Raw genomic sequence first — 23,146 nt, forward strand, 5'->3', positions numbered from 1 at the left:
GTCTTCTACGTTGAAGGTTTGGTGGAATGAGCAACTGAGAGGAGTCCCAGTCCTCCCTGCTCACCCTCACAGGCGCCAATCTATCTTTGCTTCCTCTTGCTTCCCATTCATCTTCTTTTCCCAGGTGCCTGCTTTTTGGAAGCAGCACGAGGTACATACACAGCCTCACACAGAATGTGTAGCCAGTTGCAGTAGGTCAGATCCCTAAAAATTTCCTCTTTTCCTTGCTTTCATTCTGCTTTGCATCTACTAGAATTTTTGTTTATTCGAACAAATCTTATCTAATGCAGAATTTGGAACTAGAAATAGTCCTAGAGGAAAATGGGTGACAAGAAAATCTGGGCAAGTATGTAGTTAGACCTCACTAAATGGACAGGAAATAGATATAAATGTGTTTCCAATTCAAATGCTCACTAAAGAGTAATGAGGATCTTCATAATCAAGTGCATAAGATGATTCATCTTATGGACATCAGTCAGCCTATTTGCCTAGTTACCCATTCTTCCCATGAGCTCTCGAAAAAAGTGGCCATAATAGCAGAGATGATCATGCATTGGCTCAGCAACCTGGTTTTTCCACTTACCAGGGCCAACTGGCTGCATTCACTGCTGAGTATCCAATCTTCCAATAACAAATATCAACACCGAGTCCCGGTTGGGGTAGCATTCTCTGAGTGGATAAACCAGACACCTGGAAGAAACTTGATTATACAGGACCAATTCCATCATGGAAGGGGCAGCACTTTGCTCTCATTGGAATAGATACTCTGGATGTGGATTTCTCTGTTCATAATGCTTCTGCCAAAACCAACATCCCTGGATTTGTGGAATATCTTATTAATTGTATTTCACAGGTGATTCTGACCTGGACATTTATTTAAAAGACAATGAAGTATAGCATTGTGTCCATTTTCATGGAATTCACTGGTCTTACCATACTCCCCACAGCCCTGAAGGAGCTGGTTTTACAGATTGGTCAGATGGCTTTTGAAGTCTCAGAAATACTTCAAATGTTAGTTGGAGTGGCACCACCTGGCAGGGCTTGGAAATGTCATGTAGGATGTTAATGTTCCAAATCAGTGACCAACACATGGTACAATTTCTACTATAGACAAGATTCATGGGTATGATTATAAAGGAATGGCTGTGGAAATTGATCTCACTATGACTCCCTTGTGCTAGATGAGCAAAATATTTTTCTTCCCCTCCCTGCAACTTAGGGCTCTGTTGGTCAAGAAGGTAGTTCCCAAGTGGAGAATACTTTCACCAGAAGAGACAACAATGTTTCAGCCAAATAGTTAAACTGGAAGTTGAGACTGTCCACATGATGCTTTGGGCTCTTCATACCAGTAATCAATAGGCAAAGAAGAGGGATATTTGTACTGTAATTGATTATCATGGGGAAATTGAGCGGCTGCTTCACATGGGGATAAACAGAACTCTGTTTGGAATACAAATGGTATCTCTGGAGTGCCACTTAGTATTCCCATGCCCTATGACTAAAGCCCTTGGAAAACTAAACAACTTAATACAGTCAGGATCACTAATGTGTAGACTCTTGAGGAGCAAGGAGACATGGCCAACTAAGGTGCTTGCTTAAGGCAGTGGTAATAAGGAATGGGCAATGGAAGAAAGTGCTTAAACGACAGCAACAAAACTCAGCTATGACTGTGGGACCAATTTCAGAAACATGAGAAGCTTGTGTAAATCTTGCCCAGGGTTGAGTTTTCTTAAAAGGGCATTCTCGTGCATCTGCCATCAGCTGAAAGTTTGGCTGTGATACGAGGCTCGGCTCCAGATGGTCATTCATCCTCCAGCAGACTAGTTCACTGTGGTCTCAGACAGTAGCAGAATTTCTTGTTGAACAAGAGGAAGACAAGAAAAGTGTAGAGCAATACCATGATGTCTGCCAGGCTAGATTCAGAACGTGAAGGGACCACAGAGTTTCAACACAAAAGGTGAGGATATAAAAAGTCCCTTCATTGTGGTCGTTAATGCAGTTAGGGTACCATGGAAACTTAGTTTATCAAATATACTAGGATGCTGATAAATGTGCCACTGAGCTGTTTGAAAAAAATGTTAAAGTCTTAACTTAGATTTTGACCACACACTCCACCTACTTAGAATTTGCTTCATTTTTCTGTTTGTTACTAAGAATTCAACCACATTTTCCCAGGGTTACCTTTGTATCTCTAATTTTGATGTTTTATGAGATTTGATCTTTGCTCTTTCCTGATTACCCCAAGAAATGACAACAAGAAGTTTATTCGTGGCACCCCGTGAACTATATCAGACTCCTCAAATTAACATATTCTCTGAATAAATTTTGTGTGGATCCTGTGCAAACTGTAGCTTCTAAGACAAATCATCTAACCGTTTTTCCATTCATCTAATTTGAGCCATATGAACTCGCCAACTTTCAATCTTTTTGAACTATAAAAAATGGCAGTTTCAGACAGCTCAAATAGTAGATGACTGATTTTTTTTTTCTTTGTCCCCTGTGGCACAGTGTCCTCGAGTGTTTCCTGGCATTTAATACCACCTGGGACCTCCCATCTTTACATACTCTTTTCAGATGCAGTTCCCTTGTGCCTGGCCTACTTAGTGGGCCAGCTCAGGCATTTAGGAGACTGAAACATCGCCATTAACTGCAGGATCAAAAGGCAACAAGAGGAAGCTAGTAAGCAAAGAAGGCAGTGAAATCTCCTTCTTTCTCCTGTGAAAATGTCAGTGTCCCCGGGAGGTATACATTCGTTTTATTCTTTTATTGTGTTTGAACTATACTGGGGTAATAATAGTCTGGTATTTAAGGCAGTTTAAGATGAAAATTTTCCTGTTGAGCAGTTTCCATGTGTTGGTTAGCACCTTATAAAAGTCTATTAATTTAAAATTGCATTTGTAATTACAATTGGCTTAGGATTTACAAAGTGAAACAGGTAAATGGGGATATGTGTGGAGGTAAGTTACAGGAATGAGTGAGAAAAGTAGGAATGGGGAGTTTGTATTTTTTTTCTCCTCTTTTTCTTTTAAAGAATGATGATGATTTTTATTTGAGAGGCTGATATCTGGAATGTTCTATTTCTGTTTATGTGTACAAACCAATAGCATGTATTTATAGTCTATCATTATAAAAATAGACATGGAATCATAATGTTCTTGAGCCTGGAAGAGTTTTAACAGTATACCAGATTAACTACCCAAGTCTCCTCGAGTTGTCATCCATCTTTTCCAAGGGATACAATCATTCAGGTGATACTTGATCCCTCCCAGGGTACTCTTGCAGTGTAAAGTAGTCTGTCCTATTTGATGCATTTCCAGTAATTAATAGTTTTCTTAAGTGAGCCAAAATCTGCCATGAAATGTTTGTCTATTGATCCTAGTTTCTCCATTAGAAGACTATTTAGGAAAAAAAAACAAATTGAATTTCATTTGCATAACATAGAGTTAAGAATTGTCATTTTGTGCAAGTATTGTAAATTGGAAAAGACTATAAGCAAATATGTGCTATTATTACTGTTTCATATTTTAAAAAATCAACTATTTGAAATCACTCATTAGGTCAGTGAATTGAATAATTTATTCAAAAATGACCTAAGCTTCTTTGTATGATTAAATTCCTAAATTAGAGTAATATTATCAAATGCTAGTCACTTATATTTAATTGGAAGTATTTTAGAAGCTTTCTATAGCTGTATTTTACTTTTTCCAAAGATAAATGAAGGGATGAATATACATTTTATGAATAGATTCATAACGTTCAGTTAAATATTAATCTAACCTTTGTGTATTTTATATAATTTATCTTACAAAATGGGATTTAGATACAACTATTTATAAATATTTTTATTAGAAAGACATATGTCTGAAAACAATGATTTAAACTTTTTTTTCTTTGTTATAAGTAGCTTATCCTACACTGTGCATATCTACTTGGCAAGTCATAGTTTTGTAGGAAGAATTGCACTAATTAAGAAAAGAATTAGATGAAGAAACAATTGATACTATATGACTTTCTTATACTTCTGGAAATTCATCTGCATATCAATAGCTATCATTCTGAGACAGAGGTTTGTTTTTTCTTTAATGTTTTACCCCACTTTCTCTTATTCTTTATAATCACACTATGTTGTCATTGGTGCCAGGTTAGATGCAAAAATTAAATGGCTGAAAAACAGAAGGACTTAGTCATCAACCCAAAGCCACACAACCAGTGACTGGCTGAGCAAGATCTATCTGACCCCTTGCCAGTCTAGGATCAAACTTACTGTTTCACTCTTAGTCAAGATCATCTACCTGACTGTGCTCTCCATGTCTTTCTGATGAGATTCCTTGCAATTCTAATGTGCATTTTTTGCTTCCTCAAAGCTCTTAAAGACAAATTCTCAAATTGATTTAGCTGACCCGACAAGTGAAAGTCAATGTCACTACTTCAGGTCTTTGCAAATAAGCCTTTTTCCTTTGTTGTGACCAGAAATTCTGTCTAGAGCCCCAACCCTGGGCATAATTATTTGTGGAATGCTTGGAGGTTACAAGTGCCCCTGGCTGCTTCAGGCTGCTCAGTGTTCTCACCCCCACACCCATCCCACAGCTGCCTTGCTTTTTAACTGTATTTCTCTCTCCACCCTAATTTTGAAGAAAATACCTGGTGGGAATTAAGTCCTTCTGGTATTTTTGCTCAGGTTTCTATTTGATCCAGCCCAATCTGCTGCACTAATTTCCCTGAAAACCAGCCTGCCCTGCCCTTCTTGTGCTCCAGAATGCCACCAGAGTAATCTTTAAATATAACCAGAACATTTCCTCTGCTTAACGCCACCTAGTCCACCCCATGGAATTAGCTGTCTATAACCTACTATATAAAATCAGTACTATAAGCTGCTGAGAGTTGGGCCTTAGCCTACCTTCACAGGGGCATCTTCTCTGCGAAAGTCCTCCAGGGTGTCCTGCACACCAGCCACACTAAACTTGTCAAAGCTCCTATGTGAGTTGTCAGTTATTGTATTAGTTTCTTAAGGCTCCTATAACAAATTGCCACAGATTTGGTGACTTGAAACAACAGATGTGTATAGGGTAATGGTGGTGGTGGTGGCCAGAAGTCCTAAATTAGTATCACTGGGAGTCAGAAGATCCTTCTTCTGAGAAGTGAGAATCTCTTCTTTGCCTCTTCCAGCACTTGATGGCTGCCAGCATTCCTTGGCTTGTGGACATGTCACTCCTATCTCTGCCTCCATCACAATGTCTTCTTTTCTGTATGTGCCAAATTTCCCGCTCCTTCTCTCTTACAGAGGTATTTGTGCTTCCATTTAGGGCCCACCTGGGCAATTCAAAATAATCTTCCCTCTTCCCCAATCCCCAGATCCTTAATCATATCTGCAAAATCTCTGCCATAGGAAATAACATTCACGGGTTCTGAGGATGAGGATGTAAAATTATCTTTGGGGGCCATCATTTTGCCTCCCACAGTTATCTATAGCTGAGTAACATATAACCCCCTTAAAACAATAGTATATATTAACTCATATTTATGGTGAGCCAGGAAAATGGGAATGGCTTCAGTTGGGGCCTCTGGGTCATAGTCTTTTACAATACCACAGCTACCTCAGGACTTGATTTGGAAGGTCCCACTTTCTTCTTGTGGTTGTTTTAATATTTAGTTCCTCCTGGGTGGTTGGACTGAGGCCTCAGTTCTTCATGAGCTGTTGGCTGGAAGCCTCTCTCAGCTTCTTGCTACATGGCATGGACCTCTTTTTAGATCATCTCACATCATGGCAGCTTGCTTCATTAGAGTGAGAAAATGAAGAAAGGCTAACTAGAAGTGCCTCGAGGAGGGTGTTAGCAAGATGGAAGATTGACACAGGCATCTTACCTGATCGTGGAAGTCACATGCTATCAGCTGCCTTGTTCCATTCATGAGATGAAAGTCATTAGGTCCACCCCATGCTCAACAGAGGGGATTACACAGGGGCATGGATACTAGGGAGCAAGGGTCACCAGGAGCCGTGTCAGAACCTATCTACCTCAGCTCTGCAAACCTCACATGATCCTTCATGGCTGTGGGCCTTAGCGTGTGCTTTCCCCTCATGCTGGTCCAAGCGATCTGCTTGGAGAATTCATCCATAAGCTCCTGCTCTGATCTCCAAGGCTGTCTGGTCAAGCAATATTTGGAATCCCACAACATTTTGTTAACACCTTTTCTGTGCTCAGTACCTCTCTGGTAGTGTCCAGCATAGAATTGGTACTCAATAAATATTGTTCTGAATAATAGTTGTTTTCACAGTTGTGTAGGTTTTTTTCTTTTTTTTTTCACAGTTGCATAATTTAGTGCTTATTTGATTGAAATGTCATTGAAGTTCATTATTCATAATTTTCCTTGGAGAATTTGACTAAATCTACAGTGCTTTAGCAGTGTTTCTTCAACTGTATTGCATAAATTTCTTAAGACTTCTGTTAAAATGCAAATTCGTATTCTCTAAGCCTGAGCTAGAGCTCAAGATTCTGAAGTTCTAACATTTTCTAAGCTGATGCCCATGTTGCTTGTCTGAGGATCGCGTTGTGATTTGTAAAACATAGAGAAATGAAGGCAAGAATAATGTTAAAGAGGTTATAGGGAGGGATATTTGAATTCAAGTTAAAGAAATGTTCCAAAAGTAAAATTGGTATAAAAAAGGATGTGGGGGAGGGGTGTATATATAGTATGTATATAGTATGTCTGTCTGTGGCTATGGGTATGAATTAATGAGTTCATTTCCCCTGGGGTCGATCAGATGTGGGCTGGAAGTCCAATTGTTGGAGATGATGTGACTCGGGTAACAACTAGAATAAGTTCGAGTTTTCTCAAAGTGACCCATAAGGTGCTATTTTTCTGTTTAGATGCTTAAGGATACCCATGTGAGAAAAACCTAAAATATATCTAATTTTATTTGTGTTACCGTTGAACTTCTGCATAAGATTTAATTTTTTAAAACAAATTTCACTTCTTAGAATGCATAATCACAAGCAAAACACACACCAACACACAAAAGACACACTACACCAGCAGAGTTTCTGATGAGGCCTGATCAGAGAACACAATTAGATATTAAAGACAAGGTTCCTTGATGCACAGCCTTTCCATTTTTTATATAAGAATCATTCTCCAGTCTCAAAACCCTTGACTGGATTGCAGTGAAAACTCATGATCTACCAAAAGTGTCCAACTGCTAAATCACTCAAAACCCCACCCAGTAAGCAAACTGACTCACAGAATCCATGAACCATATGATAGTGTGCTCTGTTTCCAGGAGAGCCCCTCTGGCCTTCCTACATCTTACATACTATTTATTCTGACTTCATAGATGACTCTAAGAGACAATGTGACATCATGGAAGGAAAAGGTGGGAGTCCAGAGATAGGGTTGAGACTCCGCTTTCCTCAAGCCCCCGCCCTCTCCGAGCCTCTACCCACAGAAGGGTAGTTGTACATCAAAGTTGGCAAACTTTCTGTAAAGGGCCAGATAGTAAATATGCCATTCTTTGTGGGCCAAACAACCTCTGCTGCAGCTGTTCAGCTCTGGCATAGACAATATGTAGACAAGAGTGTGGCTGTGTTCCAGTCCGACTTCATAAAAACAGATGGAGAGCTAGATTTGGCCTGTGGGCCTTACTTTGCTAGCTAACCCTTGTTCTACAGGACCGTTGTGCACCTGTCCAACTCAGAAGATTTATGATTTAAAATTACATAGGATCTGGTAACTTTTCACTGAGATATTAATAGATTATACTGGCTTGAAATACATTTGCTTTTGAACAGGGAACAGTGAGTATCTGAACTCAAAGGGACACAATGCTACAGAAGATTTTCAGGCATTGGGGTCAGGTAGCAGGTAGCTGCGGGGTTATTTTTGATTCAAGGATCTTTGGAGGGCCCTGAGAGTATGGCAGGTTGGAAGTTACTTGCCCTGTCTATAGGTAAGGTCAACCTGGTTACTCAGAGGGAGCCATTAGCAGTTGAGGGTCCCTGTTGAAGCCTTTCCGGGACTGCTTCCTTGCCAGGACAGCTGAGAAGCCACAAGGGGAATAATGAGCTCTGTTGTTGGAACTGTAAATAATGAACCGACTGCAGTAGTTCTGCTCCATAGGGCCCCATACTGACTGCTATTCAATTGTAAATATCCCCTTTCTGCTGCTGTACTGTAGGACAGAGAGTCGTTGCTATATATTATGCTAAATATTCCCTTGAATGCAACTGCAGAAAGAGAGAGAGGACAATGCAGGCGGCAAAACCAACCCATTAACTTGCTGTACATCTGTTTCCGTCTCCTGATAACTCAAGGTGCTAAGACAGCCCACGCCTTTCCTTTAAGACACAGGGATATTTTTATAGGTATGGAATGCGTATATGTGTATATGAATACATTGCCATTTGATTCCTTCAGTGGCACCTTTCTGGAGATGAGAGACCGACTCAGGCCATTTATTTTTCCCTGCAGTGTTTTTCCTCTTTCACTTGGTCTTGTTCTGCTTTAGCTGATGCAGAGCCTTTCCCCTTGAGAAGCTATTGAATAGCTGGGGAGATACTTCAGAGATGCTTAAATTAATATTCATTTCCCATCTAGTGCCCACTGCTGTCACCAAGACCCTGGCTTGGATTCCTAACCAATTATGGCATTAACTCTTCCTAGCTGGGATCCTTCCATGTGCCAGTTTTCTAGGCAGATTCCTTACTCCTTGTTTTTTTTGAACTTTGAGATCCTGGACTCTGAACTACGACCCGGTCCTCTGGACCTGGCCTATTTCTGTTTCCTGTCTCTGAATTTGATCTCCAGGCTTTTATGGTTCCTACTAAGCTTTTGGAACTTTCCCTTACTGGACAGTGCTTACAGCAGGGCAGTTCAAAAAGTAAATTTATATAGCTGCAGAATGTAAAGGGATCCTAGAAATCATTAATAACTCTCTATTTTAAAGATGATGACTGTGAGGCCAGAGATGTTGTCTGATTGGCCAATGTCGTGCAGATTACACCCAGGTGTCAGCCTCCCTTCCACTCTCCACCATCTTCCTTCTCGTTAGTTTCTCTCCTTCTCTTGTATTTGGGCAAAAGTCTTTGTGTTTCCTCATATCCTTTCATGACTTGGTTCCAGCCTTAGGTTAGGAAATGAGTGGTTCTTGGAAATACTGAGGTCTTCCAGGACTTTGTTAATATCATGTTCCCAACTCTTTAAAGTGCTATCAATTTAAGGATGTGTTTGTAGCATACATCTCCCAAATATCCAGGTGAGATACAAGTGGTAATTTCTCAGCACAGCATGATGTAACTTAAAAATGGAACACAGCAGTGGGCATCCATGCTGTTAAAAAGCCTTCAGCCCTCCCTTCTTGGAGGATTTTTCACTGTCTTTTTTATAATAAGCCTCAGCCTACAGACATATTGTCCAGATATTTCCCAGTTTTATTATCAAGAGTCCCTTCACATCACCCCTTATAAGGTTTCTTTCAAGTGCCCTGATTCCTATTTACTCCTGTAGATCCCTGTAGCTCTTTTTCTTTACCATATACTCATTGATCAAAGTCCAGATTCCACCCAAATGTCAGCCTCTCGCCTGCCCCCACTATTCTCCTCCCTGGGCAGTCCACTCTGTTCTAGTAAATTTGACGAGGTTTGTGTTTCCTCACATCCCTAGTAGCCTTATCAAATCATTCTGATAAACCAGGCTGTCCAATATAAAGTAAGGGAATTTATGAGTTTAAGTGTCTCTGTTTTCTTTCTCACTTTGCTTGTACTGAGAAAATAGCAGAGAATTTAGACTAGACTCAAATTTTAAACTTCCTCCAGTTTTAAGTCAATTATTTTGAAAAAAAATTAAATATACTCATTGGCTTTGAGGGAAAGAAGGAAAATAATCTTTGTTAGTTTCCCATTATGGGAGTATAGCTTATGTCAGATACGCTCTTAGGCATTCTTATGTTTTCTTCTCCTTAAGTGCATCTTCAATTTTTCTGACCAAAAATCGAGGTAGGCAGAGGGCTCATGAATCAGCTTAACCCATTTTCACTTGCAGTTGCAGCAAAATGGTGTCTCCAGAGGGGCTGTGTTGTGGAGGGAAGGTATAGTTGGGAGTCTCTATTCTTGGATTCCAACCCTCACTCTGCAAATAACTTAGCCTCATGCCTTTAGTTAAATCATTTTACCTGTTTGGAATTTAATTTCCTGAAGGAATACTTCGGCAGCAAGAAACAGAAAAATGGAGCAGTCATAGTTTTATCAAATAGAGGGTGACTCTCTCCTGTAACCAGGTATCTGACCATTGGTAGCCTCTGCTGCTGTTTCAGTAGCTTTATAGCACTAGGGCCAGCACCTCTACAATTCTTCCAGCCTTGGCCTTATTGTCTCAATATGTAAGCTGTGGCTCCAGGCCTTAAGTCTGCATTTAGGACAGGAAGAAGGGGAGGGAAGCATCCTTCTGCTTTGAACCTTTCATCAGCAAAAGGAGAAGCCATCTCAGAAGTTCCCTGAAGACATTTACTCATTTGACAAAATCACATGAATAGCCCAGCTGCAAGGGAGGCATAAGCAGTTAGTTGTTGCAGTCCCCGTGGTGGAGGCAAGGAGAAGAAAGAGATTATGATTATGTGTTGAGTTAGCCAACCCACAGTGTCTACCGTGCCTCAAAAAAGGCAGAGGGTGTGCTGCAAATGATCTCGAAGACCTCTCCCAGCTCTGCCTGTTTGTGAACCTCTGAATAGGGAGAAAGAATTCAGTATGTGGCATTGCTTTTACGTGTATAGAAGCTCCTGGTTTCTATGCAAGTTCTCCCCAGGAAAGCGTCCTCTGATACTCTAGGTGCAGGTTGGAAGAGGAGTTGGAGAAAAGGTTTGGAGGAAACACTGATGCTGTACCTCTCTGGGTTTCTCCAGACAGTAATAGAGTCCTCCCATGGTAGCACAGTGTCATCCCCAGAAGGAAACGGAGGAGACCAGTATCCGCAAGATAATGCTGTTTTGACAATTCTAGGAAAGGGGAAAAATGAAAACGTCTGTTCAGATGGAAATATTCCTAAGATAAGTAACACACATGTTAGTATTACATAATTATTTTTCAATTATTTTAATGATTTTCAGTTTAAGAAGTTTAAAATATCTAGAGACAGCATTTCATTTTAAAAATTCCTTTTCACACATCAGTGGGATCACACAGATTTGTGGCAGAGGACGAAGGGAGGTGGGGACTGGAGGAAGGTGGTCAGAAGTATCAAACTTCCAGATATAGGCTAAAAGTACCCTAGGCGTGTGAGGTGCAACATGACTGGAGCTAACACTGCTGGATGATATAAAGGAAAGTTGAGAGTAAATCCTATGAGTTTTCACCATAAGGAGAAAATATTTTACCTATTTTTTTCCCTTTTCATTATATTTATGAGAAGATGAATGTTAGCTGAACCTATTGCAGTAACCATCTCACAATTTATGTAAATCAAACCATCTGCTGTACACCTTAAGTGTATACAGTGGCTCATGTCAATTGTTTCTTAATAAAATTTGAAAAAAATGTCCTTTGTCTTCCCTCACATATCTAATTTTGCATGATTATAGACAATCTTACATGCATACTATTTTGTGCCCTGGTTAATTCCACTCACCATAATCAGGTTATTATTATTTGGCAGACAGAGGTGTAAGAGGAAGTGAAATGGAATGGCTGAATGAAATTGTCACAGAAGGCTGGAGAGAGAAGGATAGCATAATCCTGGTGTCCTGGTGTAAAACTTGGTTCCTTTACCAATGTGTCCAAGTTCTTTGTGTGATTATAAAGATGGGGAACTAACAAAAAAAAAAAAAAAAAAAGTAGGTTATGGCTACAGGGATAGTAGGATTCTCCTTAGGAATCCAAAATAGGTACGTAACAGCCAGCTACCTCTTGGCCTTTCTTAACCACTTGTAGGAAATAACTTTGACCTACCAAGCTCGCCTCCTTTGTTTCTATGGAGAAAGCTCCTTTATAGTATTTCTTTAGAAGGGCATATTTACTTACTGTATGCTTTAAGCACATTCTGAGAGGAAAGTATGCTGCTGACAAGGACTGGGTCTTCTAATACCAGGACCACACAGAGAAAATCTGATGGGATCTAGGCAGAGCATATAATGCGTGATTTTGTCAGTGAGACACAACAGAATGGTAGACAGGCATTAACTGGAGAGTAGACATTGTCCTCAGATCTTCATTTGTTTAATGTCATATGAATTCATGAGAGTTTGGGTCTCTCATCTGGTACACGGGGGTGGGATCTTCATTTTTTCATGTATAGTTGCTCACAAACCACTGTGGTTTGCCCTGTTTGAGATGTATTACATTGATGACTCCGGTCTTTTTTTCCTGTTTCTGGACATAGAATTGTGGGAGATGTAGAAGTGGTAATTTAAGTATTTTGGGAATCATTAATGCAGTTTGCCAATAGTGTTAATTTTTCCTCCCTTTTGAGCACACACAATTGCATTTTTGGCTTCTTTGTGGTTATTTGGGCCAGTACAACTAGTTTCTTAAAAATATAAGTGATGAGTTTACTTCCATGTTAAAGAATTCAATTATGCATTATATGCGTGAGAACTGTTAAAGCTTTCTTTCCCTCCAGTACAACTAGTTAACACTGTTCAAGGTTGTTGTTTCTCTAGTTGTTTGTTCACAATGAACAGAACTCTTGGGGAATCTGATAAGAGTGAGAAATACACCTTTGTTGGTAAGCCATTGAAGTTTGGGGGATATTTACTACTATTCCAAAATTTAGTCTATCCTGACACAAAAGCCATTTTCTAACATAGAAAGAATTTGAGATCTTTTACCTCAGGCCACAAAGAAAAAATGAAACTGTCAGGGGCACATCAGAAGTTTAAATATAGCATATAGATGCAGATTTACTCATCAGAAAGGGAATTGGACCTAGTTCTACTTCTCCTAGTGATTAGTTTTGTAACTTGTGGCACATCACTTGATTATCCAATGCGACTATCAGTTCTTTTAAGAAAAGCAGGGTAATGTCTTGTCTTTCCTTTTATTTATCCAGTTTTCAAAATAATGAAGTGGCTCCCTGTCAACTTCAAAAGGCAACCAATTACCTAGAATATGAATCCACTGTAATTCTTATTAAAGCTCAAATTATCGGTCCCATTTAGGTGTCTTTTTGAATTGGTTCCCATGTACTTTTGGAATCACCCTGGTAGTCTTTGATATGTTCCATGTTCTCTGCTATGTCAAGATATTGGAGGTCAAAGTTAAGGCTGAGCCACTTATCCAAGAAGCTTCAGTTTCCTTTAATGGAATAGAGTTTTAAGAACAGTCTGGACTTGCTATTGGTACTAGTTTGGTCACAGTCTTCTAACCTTTTCATGGACAGAAATAGGGGAAAAATAAATCTATATATATATGATATGTTGTGAATTCATACAGATCTTTCCAATTAAAGTTTAGGACTATAATATTTTTGCTTAACTTCCCTATTACTATTAGGAGATAATTTTTCATGGATCTCTTTTGTTCTTGAAGATGTTGAGAGCAGAGATACTGACCATATGTGTTCTTGACTATCTTCTAAAGGAAATTTGTATAGTACACAGCTTTAAAAGATAAAGATAATGTCTCTCTCTTGAACAAAGGGTGGATTTGTTTACTGTCTAGGATAAAAAAATCTTTATCACTAGGATAAAGGCTAGTGAATCAGCCAGGGTTCTTAAGAGAAGGAGAATGAATAGGATAGATATATTAAGAAAAAAATAAGGAATTTTGCTCCTGTGATTCTGGGTGTGGCAAGTTCAAAATCCCTAGAGCAGGCCAAGAGCAGGCTAGAAACTCAGGCAGGAGTTGATGTTATAGTCTTGAGGCAATATTTCTTGTTCTCCAGTTTTTACTCTTAAGGCCTTCAACTGATTGAGTGAGGCCGACCCACATTATCAAGGGTGAGCTCTTTTACTTACGGTGAATTGATTGTAGCTATGAATTGTATCTATAGAACACCTACACTAGTATTTGACTAAATCACTAAAAATGATCATCTGATGCTAAGCTGGTTTGCTTACAGACCAGTTTGTAAAAGATTCAGTTTCCCCAAATTCCAGGTTACTCGACTCTGATGCAGACTTGCTGCATTGTGCAAAGATCTAGGCTCCTCTGTGTCACTATTATGGGTTTTAGGGAACAAGGAGAATTAATGAAAATGTAGCACTAACGCTCATGCTTCTTGCTATAAATAATAAAGTAATAGGTGGTGAGTTAAAAGTGCATTCCATCAGCATCCATGAAGCTGTGATGGCTTTCCTCTTAGCTTTCACGTTAGGGCAAAATCTCAGACCTGTCACAGTTCTTGACCATTACATCATTACATCTCTACGTTTTTCCTTTCATAGTAAGAGTTTTGGTTCTCAAGAACATAATCACAGTGGATAGTAGAATGTTCTGTAGTTATTTGGTTTGCTTTATCCACCTTACCCACATTATTGTCTTAGAATAGCAGGAGTAATGACATCACTTCTTATTGTGATTACCAGAGAACAGTTCCTTTTTTTTTTTTTTTTTTTTGCATATCTTATCCCTAGTCTCCTATTATTACATTAAGGTCATTGTAAGTCTACATTTTCAGATTATGTAATCATGACTTTCTTCCTTTATACTCCATTTAGCTTTAGTTTTACAAGTAGCTATACATGTAATAGTACCAGCTATTATACTGGTGTCTCTAGTAATTTTGGTTCTCTGAGGTTTTTTACTGTGGTAAATTCCTTTAGAAGGTCTTTTGGGGACAGTATGACAATACGACATGAATTCATGCAACTAGTCACAATCTGTGTCTTTTAACTTAAAAGTCAGTTTTGTTTGTTATAAAGTTTTTGTTCCATTTTGTTTCCTTGTATGTGTAAAATATATTATTCAGCATTCTTCTGGCATAAGACCTATCTTTTGGAATATCTGATGATAATTTTTTTTCTTGAATCTCTTTTTTTTTCCATGAAATTTTTCATGAACTAAAGTTTTTAGTGTTCATTAGCATTTATTTTTGTTTTCTTCAAAAATGCTATTATTTCTATGTTGGATCATCTTTGCTTATCGTTAATAATTGCCATGTCTTTCAAATTTTTGTTAACTCTTTCTGTTATATTTTTGATATTTTCTTTCTTTACACCTGCTGTTTCATTTAAGGCATTATTTGGTGTGATCATTCTCTTTTGTTGTCCTTCTAGTTTAATCTTCCTTTCTATATTTCTCTTTTTGAGTTTATACCTCATTTCTGAATTTTCTAATTCTTATTTGTTTTTATTGTTTTAATAATGTATATATATGTGCTAATTTTTAGTTATTTTTACAGTTTTAATTCACCTCCCTTCTCTTTTTGTTTGAGCATGCTTTGATGATTTCATTATATATAGGAATATTATCCTGTTTTTTTTTTCTTTTGTTTTCATTAGTAACTTTGTATGGAATTTGTTTTTTAAATTTTTTTTTAATTTTTTATTTATTTAATGATAGTCACAGAGAGAGAGAGAGAGGCAGAGACACAGGCGGAGGGAGAAGCAGGCTCCATGCACCGGGAGCCCGACGTGGGATTCGATTCCGGGTCTCCAGGATAACGCCCTGGGCCAAAGGCAGGCGCCAAACCGCTGCGCCGCCCAGGGATCCCTGGAATTTGATCTTATGCTTTTCCAATGCTCAGATTAATGGATTTTAGTTTTCCTGAAATTTTAGAAGTGCATCCAAATAGTTTTTTTTTTTTTTTTTTCCCACAAAATTCTGTCCTCTGTTATTGTTGTTGAATGTTCAAAAATACTATGGCTCACATTCTGAGACTTCCTGGTGCTATTATTTCCACTCACTTTTATTTGAATATTCTCACCCCTTTTTCTCTGTTGTCCCAGTCCTCTTCAGTCTTCATTCCTCACAGATTATTCTCCATGTGAGGCAAATGGGTTTCATGAGTTTATAAGGGTTAGACTGTCCCAGCCCCCTCAGTTCTTCCTAAGGGTCTCTCATACTCATTACTGTTGGAGTCCTTAAATTTACTCACCACATTTTTCAGCGAAGTCCTGTTTCATGTGTTGGAGTTTTCATGTTCTCAGGTTCATCACATACCCATTGGTTCCTTCTGCTTCCTTCCATTCAGCCAGTAAGATCTTTGCACTGTCAGTCTTCTGTTCCCTAAGTGGATTTATGTTAGATACCTTATCACCCAGCTTTGTTAAAAATGTTGTACATAGGTTTTTAATTTTTATCTCTAGGTTCTCCTTTTTTTATGTGAGGATTCAGGAAAACCAGAGACTGTGTGGCTACCACACTGTCATATTTCTGGAATTACCCCATCCATTTATTTTTTATTAAAACAAGTTATTTAATAGCTACCATAATGTAGAAATTTAGAGATATAAAATGAACAAAGTGCTACCCCCTATGTTGAAGTACTAGTGCAAAATTGAGAAAAAGCTTTGAATGCTATGTCATTCGTTTTTTAACTTAAATTATTTTGTAAGAATGATATGCATATAGAAAAGTGCACGTCTTAAATGTATAGCTCAATGAATTCTCACAAACTGAAAAACCCATGTAGCTAATATGTACATTAAATAACATAATATTTTCAGTATCCATCAGCTTTCCACTTATCCTCTTCCTTTCCCAACCCTCTGACTTATAATAGTATAGGAATAACCACTCTCTTTACTTCTAACAGTTGTATATTAGCTTTTTTTCTTTTTTTCATTTTTTGTTATGTGAATGGAATGATATGATATGTACTTCTTTGGTCTTTTTTTTTTTTTTTGCTCAAAATTATGCTTGTTATAATCATCATTATTTCCATGTATAGTTATAGTATTCATTTCTGTGTTAATAAATATACCACAATCTATCCATTCTACTGATTATAAACATTTGTATACTGATTTGGAACTATCATGAATAGTGGTTGTTAATGAATATCCTAGTGCACGTCTCAGACAAATAAATATATGCATATTTGTTAGGTATCTACCCAACTAAGGATGGAGTTGCTGAGTCAGAAGTTAAGCATATATTCAGTTTCAGTAGCTACTTTAAAACTATTTTCAAAGAAATTTTACTGCCAATTTAATTTTTATTCAGGGCTGTGGGTATGATCTGAATCAGGGAAATCTATGACCAAGACTGACCTTTAAGAAAATAATTTTGGAAATTCTTTGTAAGAATAAATTGGAGGGTTGCCTAGGTGGCTCAACTGGTTAAGTAGCCAACTCTTGATGTTGACTCAGGTCATGATCTCAGGATCCAGGGATGGAGCCCGCATTGGGCTCTGCATTCAGCAAGAATTCTGCTGGAGATCCCCTCTCTTTTCCCTCTGCTCCTCCCCTACCTCCCACTCATGCTCTCTCTCTCTTTTTCTCTAAAATAAATAGATAATATTTTAAAAGATTTTATTTGTTTATTCATGAGAGATACAAAGAAACAGAGGCAGAGACACAGGCAGAGGGAGAAGCAGTCTCCATGTAGGCAGCCCGATGTGGGACTTGATCCCGGGACTCCAGGATCACACCCTGGGGCTCAACCACTGAGCTACCCAGGTGTCCCAAATAGATAAATTTTTAAAAGAAAAATAGTAGAAGGATATAAAGTAAAGAAGACAGTAAGAGATTAGAATATATTAAATGGAGTAGAGGAAAAGGTATGGATATGTATCACCTTGTGCTCATAGAATCTGCTAACCCTGTGTAAGGGAGAAATCATAATGACAGTCTGTATAGAAGTTTGAGTGGGATGAGGATGATGAGTTCAGATACGCTATGCCAATGCAGAAAGACCTCAGGGCCTACTTACATGCAACTCTATCCCTCTTCCTTAGCTCCCATTCCTACAAGTCTTGAGGTGATTCCACAGGCTTCCTGGAACCATATAAATTAACAAATAAAAGACCATATATTTTTTACACTTAACTAGTAATGCAGTGATTTCAGTAATACAGGGCCCTAATAACATAAAACACCCATTGAGAAGAATCTGAAATTACTGCCTCCTTCTACTTCACACTACTATATCATTTTTATTTTATGTCACACACAAAAGTTCTTGAAAGGAGCTAATGGAGATTGACAGCGCCTGGCTGCTGCTCTTCCCTTGAGGTAAACAAGTGAACACCCACTTCTTTATGCCTAGGCAGTGCTGTATCTATCTAGATCCCTGTGCTCAAAACCCAAAGCTCTAAATTGTAATGGCCCAGTTGTTGTGTTTTTCTGCAGCCCACCTTCCCCTATGAATAGGAAGGAGAATGTTCCCTGATAGCCCAAGAAAGGGAATGTGACACCAGCAACTCCACATCATGCAGAAAATCTCATTTGGGGACAGTGCTTTGCTATGTTCTATAGTTTTCTTCAATCTTCCAGTACTGATGACATTTGCATCTGAACAGACTCTACCTCTTACAGGCCCATCTGCTTCTGCTGTTAATTTTTTACCTGGAGCCCTAATTATAACTGGCTCCAGGCGGAAATGCCTGTGACGTCACCATAGGGAGATCAGGAGTTCATGTGGGAAATAAGGTGCTGGAGCAGATGGACACCCTCTGAGCAATGATCTTGATGTTTTGTAAATATTCACTCCGTAATATGACAGTATAAGGAAATACTGAAAACAGAAGGAAGGAAAATAACTCCTAACTTCACCATTCCTTTTTGTTTTTGTTTCTTTTTTTTCTAAGTTACCACCTGGTACCAGAAGTATAGTGCCATGACCTGTAGGTATTAGAATCATACTTTCAGTAAGCCTGGCTTCTCTAGGGCCAGAAAAAATAGGTCGAGACTGACTTGGCTTTCAGGTTAACAGGTAGCTCTGGATCCCATGACATCAGCATCCCAGGAGTAGCCATTACAACAGTTGGAAGACACTCCTAGAAGGATTCCATCACAACATTTGTATAATCCCCATCTCTTTCACATTGAAAGCAGATTCAAGATGCTTCTAGATTCAAGTCAGACTCCTGTCTCATGATAACTCAGGGGACCATTATTACAGGAGGCAGGAGGGGAAGATCTTCGTTTCCTTTAGTATGTCTATGCGATATGGAGCTTCAGCCAATCAACTGTCTAGGAAATTACCTGAAATTATGTACTCCGCATATGTGTGTGCCAAGAATATATAAAATTCTTCACCAAAGATGAAACACATACCTACCCAATATGGAGAAAAAGAAAAGGTGATAGGATGAAATGCAAAGTTATAATCAATATAAGAAGGAGATTAAGAATCCTAAGACAGTCTCCAGGCAGTAAAATACTCAACTTCTAGTTAAATCCCTCCCCTCTTCTTTTCAAAAAAAGTTTTAAAATATCTTTCTTTTATGATTGTTTCATTGATTCCATTAGCACATATACCATGACTTAATAGAGCAGGTCAGTTTATGCCAGGAGGAGTTAACATGGGGCATCTAATTAATTGGAAGGGCTTTGCTTTAGTCTGATTATGTATCACATTTCCATTTACAAGGATAAAGTTATAAGGAGATTTTTTTTCACTAGTAGAGTGGGACCTGACACAGTCAGCCAGCCTCACAGAAAATGTGCATGTACAATTTATTATCACCTTAGCCCTTAAAGATTCAGTGAGGAGAAAAACACAAGGATCCTTTGTCAAAGAGGAGTTTTTTCCCCACTCCAGGAGGGGTACGGTGTTTGATCTAATGGCAGAAATGGTCAGGCAAATATATCTCAATAACCTGCAAGTCCTCAAGGAAACTGGGGCTTTACTTGACTAGAAGAGAAATAGATTTCCACAGGAGAAAGCAAATCTGCACTGACAATGAGCAACTGTTGCCTTCAGCCCTCCTGAGAAATGCTTCTCAGGTTCTCCCTCTTACGGGATCATTTGGGTATAGAATTGCCTCTTCTTAGTCAAGCTTAGGTCAAGATTGTCTATCATATCAAGAGCTAATAGTCATGTTGGGGCTTGTTCCTACTCTCCTGAGCAGAAGTATCCTTTTAAGACATTTAAAAAACTCAGGTGTGTGTTCCCATTTCAAGTCCAACATTGATGTCTGAATTCAAACTATCATAATTTCATTAGGTTGCATCAGGTGGCTTTATAATTCAGTACTACTGGCTTGCACTCTGTGAGGAGAATCCCATGGTCAAAGATAAGACTTTTTGTTGTAAAATGGAATTTGTTTGGGTACTGCCTAGACTCTGAGCAGAACAAGTTTATTTCAGAGATCTCTTACCAAGACGGTCTGGAAATAATGTGGATCTATGCAGGCATATCAGAGGATAGACAGATTTTAGCCAATATGTGGGAGGAGCATAGAAATAGGGTAAAACAAGCTTTGCGGAAGCAATAAGACAGATTTTTTTTTCAAGAAACTTCATTTCTTCAGAAGAGCGCTTAGTTTGCAGATAGTGAACAAAATCCTGACATCTAGAGCTCAGAGTCCTATCCGTACAAAATAGAAAGAAGATAGAAAACAAAATACAAGTAAACTAGTGATTTCAAGTGTTTAAAACAAAGCCAGAGGGTAAAAATTTACAAAGTGCTGGTAAACGGATATATACTCACAAGACTCATTTTCCATTGCCAATTCTGGAAGGATAGCATTTTCTTGCCCATAGGTTCTTTTAGATCACCTAAAAGTAACTTAACGTGGGTAAGAGTTCATGGTTATAATCTGATTTTCCTCCTCTCTTGCTCTGATGCCCCCTTTAAGGCATTAGAACAAAATGGTTGACATCTTAGGCTCAGAGTCAGAAAAAGGCTAGGCAGCTTGAACATAGGCTGGCCTGAGATTTTCTTTCTGCTAGCACTGCTTCTGAGAAAATTAGTGCATTCATTTCACTGTCTTTATTCAGAAGCCTTGATTTAGAAAAACATCTCCAATTTCTTTTTTCACGTACTATATATTAGGACAGGGTTTGCACACTACATCTCACTGGCTCAATCGCCTTGGCTGCCTGTTGTAAGCAAGTTTTTCTGGCATGCAACCATGCCCATTTCTTTTATCTCTTGTCTGTGGTAGCTTTCATGATACAATTGCAGTAATTGGCATGGAGATCTTCTGTCCTGAAAAGCCAAAACTATTTGTCTCTTTACAGAAAAAGACCAGGAGGAGACATTTCCAGTTTCTATCATTAGAGTCTTAGTGAACTTTACCATAAAGTTCCAGTAGGGAACTCAAAAGTCTCCAAGCATCTTTGGATTGTTCTCTGTGATATTGTAGGAGGATTAGGATTTTGAGATAAAAAGATCTGAGTTCAAGTCTTAGCTCTAGCACTTAATTTTATGATTTATCACAAGTTTCAGAACTTCTCTCAACTTCCCCTTTAAAATGGGTTTGAAAATATTTGTTTTACAGGATTGTTGTGAGGTCTAAAGTACCCGAAGAATCCTGGGCACTTTACATAAATTATCTTATTATTCCCTCTCACATTGTCACACCTGTCACACCTTTCTCCCTACTCCGCATGATTTGGAATTTTGGTGGACATTGTGTTCTTGCTGATTTTGTTATGTAATTCTTTAGTAAGGAGGCTGGAACAAATCATCTGAAACGGGATTAAATCACCTTTGTTCTGGAGAGATCCTAGGGATTTAAGCAGACCCTTGCTCCCTCTTATAGAGGATTGGCCCTAGTCATCATGTGCTAGGTACTGTCATGATTTATTTTCCAAAACAAACAAAACAAAACAAAACAAAAAAAAAAAAACAAATTAGCCTTGTTCCTCTCCATCAAGAAAAAGTAATCAAGAGATGGACTCCTGATTCTAACTTTTCTGCTAATTGAAAAGGAGAGGTGTCAGGATCATTTTGACAAAGCCTTCTAACCAACTATTCTCATGGCCTCTTTGGCCAGTATTTGAGTAGAAATTAAGATGGAAAGAAAAGTAGTTCTCTTGAATAACTGCATAATGATCCCAACCTAATGAATCTGACTTAGTAATTTTGTATTTTGCAAATAAGGGAGGATGTTCTAGAAATAGCTACAAGACATTGCTCATTTTATCATTTTTGATGACCTTCATAAATTGATGCACTGTGCTTTGGTGTCTTTTGCAGAGTAGAAGATGGGGGCCCGAGCATTGCTCCACTGACAAAGCTAACTTCATCCTGATATAAACAGTCCTGACTCCCAGTGATGTGAGACAACTTGCTTATTCTTGCTGAACTTTGTTTTAGTTTTCTATTAGATTCTCTAATTGGCTATTTATACCACTTTCAGGCATTGTGTACTATCACAGGATAAATAAATTTTCAAAAATGTAACATGTGTAGCCAGTCCACAATTAATGAAGGAGCCTCACTTATTTTGTCTTGAAGTCAGTTGTTAGGAATTCAAAATTTATTTTCCCACGGAAAAATATTATAAAGCACAGGCAGGTTATTAATTTAGACCATTTTGGTTCTCTAGAGAATGTCAATGAATATTAAAATCTGTTTAAAACTGTTTTCTCCTTCATAATGCTATTTCTCTATAGAACCCATTTAAATTTTCCAGCGTCACATTTCATGAGCATACCCATTCCCAGCATAACTCCTCTCCTTTGTACCAGGTCAGAGTGGAGGTTAAGGGCATCTGAGATCCCAGGGATATGGGTGACTGAAGGGAAGAAAGGAGAAGAGGAAGTGTTGGGGGGCTCAATCCCCAAGCCTTAGATACCTTGTGTTTCATAAGTGAAGGAATGAAGATGCTGAGTGTCCCCAATGGGAGCAGGGAAAGTTAAGAAAGTTCCAGCAGTCTCTCTTGAGGCGAGGCTGTGGGAGGGGAAGTATTTGCGTTAAAAGAAGGTTTGTGATTAAGCAACATTAGTCTTCTGATGATGTCCAAGTTCTATGTCTTGTTAGTCATTTATCTGCAGCTCCCAACACAACAGCAAGCAAGTAGTAGGCTTTTAATAAATACTGAATTGTCCAGGGAGATCATCCTAGGGAGGGTAAAAATAAGTCACTTTGGATAGGATCTAGCTAGCATAATCCTGCTCAAATTTATATTTTACTCTCTAGAGGGTTGTAAGCTTACAAATGTTTGCAAACATTTACATACTGTGGTATACAAAGGGCAGGGGTAGAAACCGTTGATGGAATAGAATTATGACTATACGTTCTTTGGTGAGAGACTAGATTAGAAAATCTGCTACCCCAACACACTCATTATTCAAAACATCCATCCAAGAAACAATAGAGCAGAGAGG

This window comes from Vulpes vulpes, chromosome 5 (genome assembly GCF_048418805.1).
Source record: "Vulpes vulpes isolate BD-2025 chromosome 5, VulVul3, whole genome shotgun sequence".
Taxonomy (NCBI): domain Eukaryota; kingdom Metazoa; phylum Chordata; class Mammalia; order Carnivora; family Canidae; genus Vulpes; species Vulpes vulpes.